The sequence below is a fragment of the Bactrocera oleae genome, chromosome 6 (genome assembly GCF_042242935.1).
Source record: "Bactrocera oleae isolate idBacOlea1 chromosome 6, idBacOlea1, whole genome shotgun sequence".
In the NCBI taxonomy this organism is placed as follows: domain Eukaryota; kingdom Metazoa; phylum Arthropoda; class Insecta; order Diptera; family Tephritidae; genus Bactrocera; species Bactrocera oleae.
This window is the reverse complement of record NC_091540.1, coordinates 24,148,863-24,159,378: the sequence shown is the minus strand read 5'-3', so window position 1 is coordinate 24,159,378 and position 10,516 is coordinate 24,148,863.

Genomic DNA, 10,516 nt, shown 5'->3' with positions numbered 1-10,516 from the left:
GCCCAGTTTTGCTCACATATTATATTCTCTTCAATATTCGTCGGTTGGTTATGTTAAGAGAGCGTATGTGTACAGATTCACCGCTGTTATAAAAGCGAAAAATGTTATTTGTTTCTCGTGCATCTGTGGTGAACTCCTTGATAAATTCCTACAAATTGTTCGCTGTCGAACCTGCACCTTCTCATTGTTTTAAGTTCTCTGATTACACTACGTCAAAAAGGTATCTTCCCCTCACTACACCACTCTAAGCAGGAACCAAGTAAACTTATAAAGGAACAGCTAATATACCACCATTAAATTATAAAATGTATATAAAATAGCCATTCATATGAAATCTTTAACTACTTCTACTTATATATTCTAAGCACACTTCATACAGTACATTTATATGTTTACTTAATATCATTATTTCATAGTTTCAACGGAGGATTTATATTGTATTATCATATTGATTAATTTGTATTAAGAAATACTGATATCTTAGGACTTATTTATATAATATTATAATATTTACGTAAAAATACAAATACACATAAATTTATACTTATTTAAAAGTTTTTAAAATAAACTCTATTAATAACAAGTAAGGAAGGGCTAAGTTTGAGATTTCTTTGTGGATTGACCGGTATTTTCGGTAGAAGGTCAACTATAGGCACTGTGGTCCACATATTCAGTACTTAGGGGCTTGAACAGTTTTGGTTCGATTTAGACAATTTTTGGTCAGAAGGTGGCATACTTAAAACGTATTATTCACGCAAAGTTTTACCCCGATATAATCATTGTTGCCTGATTTGCATAGTGGAAAGTGAAAGAAACAGATGGAATTTAAAATGGTGTTATATGGGAAGTAGGCGTGGTTGTAAGCTTTAACATAAAGATATGAAAATAATGTCATGTACCGAATTTAGTTGAAATCGGTTAAGCAGATCCCAATATAAGGGTTTTCACCTAAAAGTGGGCGGTTCCACGCCCACTGACTAATATTGAACGCGATTCCTATAAAGTCATCTCATACCATCCCAGAGATAAAATTTAATGTCTCTGGCGTGGGCGGAGTTGCCACCCGATTTCAACTATTTTCACACTGTAGGTAGAGGTTCTACAAACATTTGCTTCCAGTGAATTTTGTTATTATAGCATTAGCGGCTTAGGAGATATGCACATTAAACCTATTAGGTGCGGGACCACGCCCACTTTTTAAAAAATAGTTTAACCGCAGATGCCCCTCCTTAATGCAATCCTGTGTGCCAAATACCAGCTTTGTATGTTATTGTGGAGCTTAGTTATGACAATTTATTTGTTTTTGATTAATGGCGTTTTGTGGGCGTGGCAGTCGTCCGATTACGCCCATCTACAATACCAACCGTCTCACGGTACCAAGAAACATGTCTACCAAGTTTCATAAAGATATCTCCATTTTTACTCAAGTTAGAGCTTGCACGGGCGGACGGACGGACAGACAGTCACCCGGATTTCAACTCGTCTCTTCATCCTGATCATTTATATATATATAAATCTATATCTAACTAAATTAGTTTTAGGTGATACAAACAACCGTTAGGTGAACAAAACTATTATACTTTGTAGCAACAGGTTGCGAGAGTATAAAAATACCCGATCGTTCAACTTGCTTCTCGCAAAAAGCAAAAAGCGTAGACAAAAGTCATTGTTTGTGCGGGGCAAGAAGAAGAAAGCATCAGCGTCGTGTATTTAAGAATGCATGTGTGATTGCCACATTTGTGTAAATACGCATAAATAAGGAAATATGCAATAAACCCAAACATATAAACATATTTTCCTGAAATATTCTCATTATTTCAGTGAGTAAAATATTGTGGCGAACACGAGTACCAGAACAAGTCAGAATTGACGATAAACTGCCAGAAGCAACTAGACAGCGAATTCGTAGTTGCCAGAATGTTCTAGGAGCGAACTTTTGTTAAAAATTTACTATATAAGGGCTGCCGGACTGTGCAGCAGACACAGTTCTAATTAGAGTGTTGCCGTGTAAAGAGCAATTAAGCTATAAGCAATAAGTTATAAGTTCGAATAGCGAGCAATAAGTGTTAAGTTGTTGAACTTGAAAATAAAGATAAGTGTATAGCATTAAATTGGGACTTTAATTTAACAATCTAGTGATCGAGCTCAAGAGTGAGTTATAGTTAGACGATTTATCGAGAAATCCGTTACAATTGGTGTCAGAAGTGGGATTGTCAAATAAATTCCCAAGGAGATAATTATTTGAAAATGGAAAAGTTTAACGATCTGAAGATTCCACAACTGAAAAAGGAGCTGGAGCAACGGGGTTTGGAGACCAATGGATTAAAAACTGAATTACAATCACGGTTGAGAGAGGCCATGGAGGCGGAAAACATTAATTTTGAGGAATATGTCTTTCACATGGAATTAGAAGAAGAGACATCAAAGATAGAAGAAAAGGAAGAGGCTCAATGCTCGTCAAAGATTGAGGACATAAACATGGTTTTTGCCGCAATATCGCAAATGTCAACGCAAATATCGACCCAAATTAAAGAACAGGATACACGTATGTCTTAAATATCAACGGATATATCGACACAAATTAAGGAGGATACACGTATGTCTCAAATATCAACAGAAATATCGACACAATTTAAAGAGCAGCACAGGTGTCCTCACAGTTGGAAGCGAAGTTCGCAGCGCAAGATGACCTCCCAAATAGCAGAAGTGTTCTCACAGATTTCGGAAGAGCGGGATAAAATTAAAACTGAAGTGGATGAATTAAGAGATCGTCTCCGTGAGCTACAATTAAATCAGCCAATTATGTCGTCAGCTTCTGCCAAGGTAAAACCTCCATCCTTTGATGTTACTGTTCCGTTCCACGTTTTTAAGCTTCAATTCGAAAAGACGAATAAAGTAACTGCATTGTTCGTTGCATTAAAAGGATCTGCAGCGGAGATATTACAGACCATTCCAAACTGCGAGGCGAGTAGTTATGAAACGTTGATGGGTGCATTAAAAAGACGGTATGGAGAGATTGAGAGGTTAGCTCACTTAGCTTATGCAGATAAATCCATGGAATACATCGAGGACACGAAAATTCAGACTTTCGTCAATGGAATACGAGATAACACGACACGATTCGCTGCATTAGCATGTCCAAAATTAACGTTTGCAGAAACCGTTTAATATGCTCTGACACAGGAAACTGCATCTCTGCTTTGCAATCAAACATTTAAAGCTCACAAATTAGAAATAGAGGAACACACTTGAGTGAACCAATTACTTGAAAAAATTTACAACATGCAGAAAGCACTGGAAAAATCTACGGAAGCGCATAAGAAAAATTATGGTGTGCTTAAATGCTTCAACTGCGGAAAAAGTGGCCATATTTCACGCAACTGTAACCAGCCCAATAATCCAGTTGGACGTAAACGTCAAATCAAACCAATCGTTAAACTAAAGCGAGCCAGCCGAAAAGGGCACGGGCTGGCTCCCGCAAGCAAATGCCCTGTAATCTCCATTTCACAAATAAGCAGGAATACGAGTAACGTTACCGTTAGTAGGTGTGTAGACGGTAAAAAGCGCATACTGACTGTGGATACGGGCGCATCACATTCCATAATTCGATATGATCTGGTTGAGAAAGAAGTGAGACCGTTACCTGGGGCAAAGTTGCGTACTGCAACTGTAGAGATACCCTAGTTCTCGGAAAGGTAACGTGCGAGATCGTAATTGGAAAGGCAGCCATGTTACACAATTTTATAGTGGCAGATATCGTTGACGAAGTCATAATTGGAGCAGACTTTCTAGCGAATCAAGGAATCAAAAGTGACATGAAAAACAGGATTATGTCCTATAGAAATATGGAAGTGCCACTTATGTTCGGTTACGATAATAAGTACAACGTTAGACGAGTGATAACAACAGAGAGCCAGCAGATTCCACCAACATCAGAAGCAGTTATTCGGGCAGAAATAGATGGAGACTACGGGTCAAAAAAGTGGTGGATTGTTGAGGCCACAAAAGAATCTACACCAAACTTACTCATAGGCAAAACCCTGGCTACGACAAGACAAGATAAACGTGTTCCAGTAAGAGTACTTAATGAGTGCAAGTTACCAATCAAACTCTCCAAAGGAGCTGTATTAGGGCAGTGTCAAGAGATTGAGGCCGTGATAAATTGCGAAATGCGTATTGAGGAAGATTCTATGGACGAAAACGATATATCGAGTGAAATTAACGCATAGACTGAGGAACTAGAGACAAACTATCAAACTATGGCTAAACAACTTCTTCTCAGATACTCATCCATATTTGATAAAGACAATGCCAAACCAGGAAGAACCAAAGTTGTGAAACATTTTATTAACACAAGTGATGCAAGACCAATCTGCCAGGCTCCTCGAAGCGTTCCTTTAGCAAAACGTGAAGTTGTAAGCCAGACCATACGTGAAATGAGCAAAAGCGGTGTAATCGAACCATCAGAGAGTCCGTGTAGCTCACCTGTAGTACTTGTAGAAAAAAGATGGCAACATGAGATTTTGTGTGGACTATAGAAGGTTGAATGATGTAACGAAGAAAGACAGTTATCCACTACCTAGAATCGATGATACACTGGACTCGTTATCAGGCACAAAATGGTTCTCAACACTTGATTTGAAAAGTGGTTATTGGCAAGTGGAGGTGAACGAAGAAGACAAAGAAAAGACGGCTTTCACCGTTGGAGATGCTCTATGGCAATGTACCGTAATGTTCTTTGGATTATGTAACGCACCTGCTACTTTTGAGAGACTTATGGACCAGGTACTAAAAGGATTACACTGGAAGACCTGTTTGGCATACCTCGACGATATCATGGTGTTGGGTAAAAGCTTCGATGAACACCTTAAGAACTTGGAAGAGGTTTTCCAACAAATAGCTAGCGCTGGTCTGAAGCTGAGTCCAAAGAAGTGTTCCCTTTTCAAAAAGGAAGTAAGCTACTTAGAACACAAAGTGACAACGGAGGGCATTTGCACAGCTAATGAAAAGATCGAGGCAGTAAGAGTTTGGCCCGCTCCTTAAAATTTACATGAATTGCGGAGTTTCCTTGGACTGTGTACTTATTATAGACGATTCTTTCCAAATTTTGCCAGCGTAGCTAGTAGCCTCCATGAACTCACGAAAAAGAACAGAGTTTTTGAATGGAATAAATAACAGAGTTTTTGAATGGAATAAAGAACAGGAAGTAGCTTTCCAAACTCTGAAGAAACGGTTAAGTACTGCGCCAATGTTAGCATACCCGGCCCCAGGATCAACGTATATTTTGGATACGGATGCTGGTGGATTTGCAGTAGGAGGCGTTCTATCACAAGTCATTGATGGGCATGAGAAAGTGGTTGCGTATTACAGCCAGACCATAAGCAAGCCAGAGAGAAATTATTGTGTCACTCGGAGGGAATTACTGGCGTTGGTGAAGTGCATCAAACATTTTCATAAGTACCTTTATGACCAGCGATTTCGGGTGAAGACAGATCATGCAGCATTAAAATGGCTTATACAATTCAAGAACCCTGAAGGACAGTTGGCACGGTGGATTTGGATTGACTCCAAAGTTACGACTTCTCTATAGAACATCGCAAAGGTAGTAGTCATGGAAATGCAGACATTGCTCAAAAGCTGAGGCCAAAAAAGACATTATAGATGTCCGATTAATGAATATAATATCAGATTGGGATCCGGAGAAGCTACGGAAATGTCAGCAAGAGGATCCAGATTTGAAAAGTGTAATACACGGATTGGAGATGAATAAACGTCCAACGAGAAAAGAAATAGCTGCAGAAAGCCCAGTCGCAAAGGCTTATTAGGCACAATGGAATAGTTTGAAGTTAGTGTCTGGCTGCTTGCATCGCGTATGGGAAAGCGAAGATGGGCAAAGTTCACGAGCTCTGATGATTGTTCCAAAAATAAGAATTCCTGAAGTTCTCAACGAGCTGCACAACGGTCCAAGTGGGGGACATATGGGTATCACTAAAACCTTGGGGAAATTAAAACAAAGATTTTATTGGGTTGGTTGTCGTCAATCAGTTACGGAGTGGATCGCCAATTGTGTCGAGTGCATTGCTGCTAAAGGGCCGCGGTCCAGGAGTCATGGTCAGATGAAGCAGTACAATTCAGGTGCGCCGTTTGATCGAGTAGGCGTGGATGTAGCTGGTCCATTTCCTATCAGTAAATTAGGAAACAGGTATGTTTTGGTAGTCATGGACTATTTCAGCAAATGGCCAGAGGTATACGCAATTCCTAACCAAGAGGCAGGAACAGTAGCGGATGTATTCATCAACAATTGGGTATCGAGATGTGGTGTTCCAATAGAATTCTGACCAAGGAAGAAATTTTGAATGAGCTCTAATACAGGAGATATGCCAGAAGCTGGGTATCCGGAAAACCCGTACAACTGCACTACATCCGCAGTCCGCTGGCATGGTAGAATGATTCAATCGAACTTTGGAAGAACATTTGAGGAAAGTTGTAGACAAATATCAGAAAGATTGGGATACCCATATATCCTTGTTCCTAATGGCTTATCGGAACTTATTAAAATTTGGAATTAACGCCAACGGAGGAAGGAATACTAAGGAGTTCAATAGCATCCTAGAAGACGAGATGAGGGATATACATGCTATGGTGAGACAGCGCACCAAAATTATGAGCGATGAAAGCAAAATACGACAAGGCAATAAACTCTGAGGGGTTTATTGAAGGCGATTGGGTAATGTTATATAACCCACAACGAAAGAAAGGGCTGTCTCCCAAATTACAGTGTAATTATGAAGAACCATACCAGGTTATTAAACGACTCAGTGATGTAGTGTACATCGCATACAGACCATTGGAAGATCAAGGAATAATATAAAGGTGGTTCATCTGAAACGGCTTGCAGCGTTTGGTACCGCAAATATGTCTAATCGGGACGATCAGACTTAGGTAGAGGGCAGTGTGGCGAACACGAGTACCAGAACAAATCAGAATTGACGATAAACTGCCAGAAGCAACTAGACAGCGAATTCGTAGTTGCCAGAATGTTCTAGTAGCGAACTTTTGTTAAAAATTTACTATATAAGGGCTGCCGGACTGTGCAGCAGACACAGTTCTAATTAGAGTGTTGCCGTGTAAAGAGCAATTAGGCTATAAGCAATAAGTTGTAAGTTCGAATAGCGAGCAATAAGTGTTAAGTTGTTGAACTTGAAAATAAAGATAAGTGTATAGCATTAAATTGGGACTTTAATTTAACAATCTAGTGATCGAGCTCAATAGTGAGTTATAGTTAGACGATTTATCGAGAAATCCGTTACAATATGTTATTTAAGTAACTGAATTGAGATCAGCTAAATGTTAAATAATAAAATAAAAGAAAAATAAATTTAAGTCTCATGAGTTTGAAGGATCCGAATGTAAGCGTTTGTATTCGGAATGGATTAACTCCTTCACGCTAACGATGTGCGATCCCACAGAAGTAAAACTGTGTTCGCTTAGCCATTGTTTTATTGTTATCCTTTGCCTATTAAATATTGATCATGCAACGCACAAAAATGTGTTGAAAATTTATGTATTAATTACTTATTTTGTTGTAAATTCTGCGGCCTTAACCAATGATCCTCTTATATTGAAGGATTATTTTAAATTACAAAAATTGTGATTTTTTGTAATATGCAAATATAAAGCAGCATGCGCATAATTCGTTTAAGAACATTCTTTGTGTCTATTTATAGCCTTTCCCCCTTTCAATCAATGCGTGGTGTATTTCAAAAGAGTCGAAGTTGTATTTTTCTATGTTCCCTCTTGTGAAAAGCTCAAACTAGTACTTTTTGACTATAGACTTCTTAACTTCTCTGCCGAATCGCGCGCGAAGCGCTAGCCATCTTCTTCGGCAAACTTCTCTTCAACTTACTTTTTATATTAAGCAAACTCGTAAATAACAAATCCAAACATACCCATTGTGTGTATCTCATTCCCTATCCCTTTTCGACAAAAATCTATAATAGGGACTACTTTTATCATAAAGCTGCCTTGGAGCTTCCACCAAAAATATATTAGTTTTTCGTCGTCCATATTTTGAAATAGACTTTTTTATATTTAATATATATATAAATATATAAAAAATTTGTATTCACTTTCGAATTTCTTATCATTTGAAGAATGTTGCCATTGCACAATATGTGCATACACACGATTTTTCACACTTTTAGTTTTTAAGTTATAATTGTCATAATGTAAAACATCAAAACTAAAATCCAATTAATAACAAATAGGAGAGAGCTAAGTTCGGATATAACCGAACATATTATACCCTCGCAAAGGCAAACGGTATACGAATTTGAGATTTCTTTATATATTTTGCTTCATTTGCATAGTGGAAAGTGAAAGAATTAGATGGAATTTAAAATGGTATTATATGGGAAGAAGGCGTGGTTGTAATCCGATTTCGCCCAGTTTTGCACTATAGCATTGAAATATGAGAAGAATATGTTATGTACAAAATTTGGTAGAAATCGGTTGAGCGGATCCCAAGATATGTGTTTTCAACTAAAAGTGGGCGGTGCCACGCGGAGTTGCCATCCTATTTCACGCATTTTCACACCGTCGATAGAGGGGCTAAAAATATTTGTTTTCAGTGAACTTTTTTTTTATAGCTTTAGCGGTTTAGGAGATATGCACATTAAACCTATTAGGGGCGGGACTACGCCCACTTTTTAAAATAATTTTAAACTGCAGTTGCTCCTACCTAATGTGATCCTGCATACCAAATAATAGTCTTGTATCTTATTGTGGAGCTTAGCTTTTTCAATTTATTTGTTTCTGATTAATGGCGTTTTGTGGGCGTGGCAGCGATCCGATTACGCCCCCAATGCATCTACAGCTTGCACAGACGGACGAGCAGACGGACAGACAGTCACTCGGATTTCAACTCGTATCATTCATCCTGATCATTTATATATATATAACCCTATATCTAATTGGATCCGTGTTAGGTGATGCAAAAAACCGTTAGGTGAACAAAACTATTATACTCTGTAGCAACATGTTGCGAGAGTATAAAAATTGTCTACATAATTATAAATAATTGTATTCGACACTAATTTTGAGTTAATTTAAGAAGATTTGAAATATATTCATTATTTTTATTTAATTAATACAAAATACCGAGACCATTATTGTTATCCTTTGCTCAATAAGCAATTACTCACGCAACGCACATACATAAGTTGGAAAAATTGCCTATTAAATGTTTGTTTTATTATGAATTCTGGGGTTTTTACCGATAATACAGATTTTTAATTCAGAAGGGTTTTCATAATTATAAATTTGTCATATCATAGAAATTGAAAACATAAATCTAAATAGGTATGCGCAACGATTTTTCATTTAGGAATTTCGCATCGTTGACACTCGATCCTACTTCACTTCAGCTACAATAATTATTGCAGTACCAACAGGTATTAAAATTTTCAGCTGATTGGCCACCCTTCATGGTACACAATTAAACTACTCCATTTTCGCATTTCGCACATTGCGTGGTGTATTTTTCCTTTTCGAAGTTATACTTTTCGATGTACCCTCATCTGGAATTACAAATTAGTACTCAAAAAGATTTCATTTAACATTTGCTCCTTCTCTATTTATTTACGTTCTCTGATAAAATGATCCGAAACGCCTCTCTTTGCCTTTTGAGAGAGCTCATGAACTTTCAGTGCTGCCAAAAAACCATGAGCTAGTGAACATATGACAAGTAAAACAATGAACTACCACTAAGAATCCCGCAGAAATAAATTGCGAAATCAGTGGGTAATTTTTCAGATCAGATATTTTGGTGACTTTACGTATATTTCTAAACTTTATTTAAAGGGATTTAATATAGTTTTTTTTTTAGAAAATGCGGGTATTTTGTCGCAGAGTATTGTTTTGCTTAGCAGTACCAATTGTCAACGTATATACATATTTTGGCTAATAAGGTTCATGTTTAGGTTATTTAAAACTTGTAAGTGTTTTGAAATACTAAAATATTTTGTTAAATTTAGTTTTAAACGTTAATTTTGAAAATCTTTTGTGATTAAAATATACATGTACATATATTTAGACGTCTTATAGGTCAAAAAACCATGAGCTACTGAACAGATGACAAGCAAAACAACGAAGTACCACTAAGAATCCCGCAGCAATAAATTGCAAAATCAGTGGGTTATTTGTGTGATCAGATTTTTTATTGACTTTTACGTAGGTTTCTAATCTTTATTTTAAGAGATTTAATATATTGTAGTTTTCTTTTCAAGAAAGAGCGTGTATTTTGTCGCAGAGTAGTGCTTTGCTTGGCAGTATCAAAATTCTACGTATATACATATGTATATAGTCAGTTGACTAAATAGGTTGATGCGGATGGAGGTCCACATTTTTCGAATGAAATTTTTTTTAGTTCTTACTTGATGAAATATCATATACTGACTTTTTTTAAATTCTAAATTGTCAAACTATAATTTAATTGCCATCCAACCTAAAATAATAA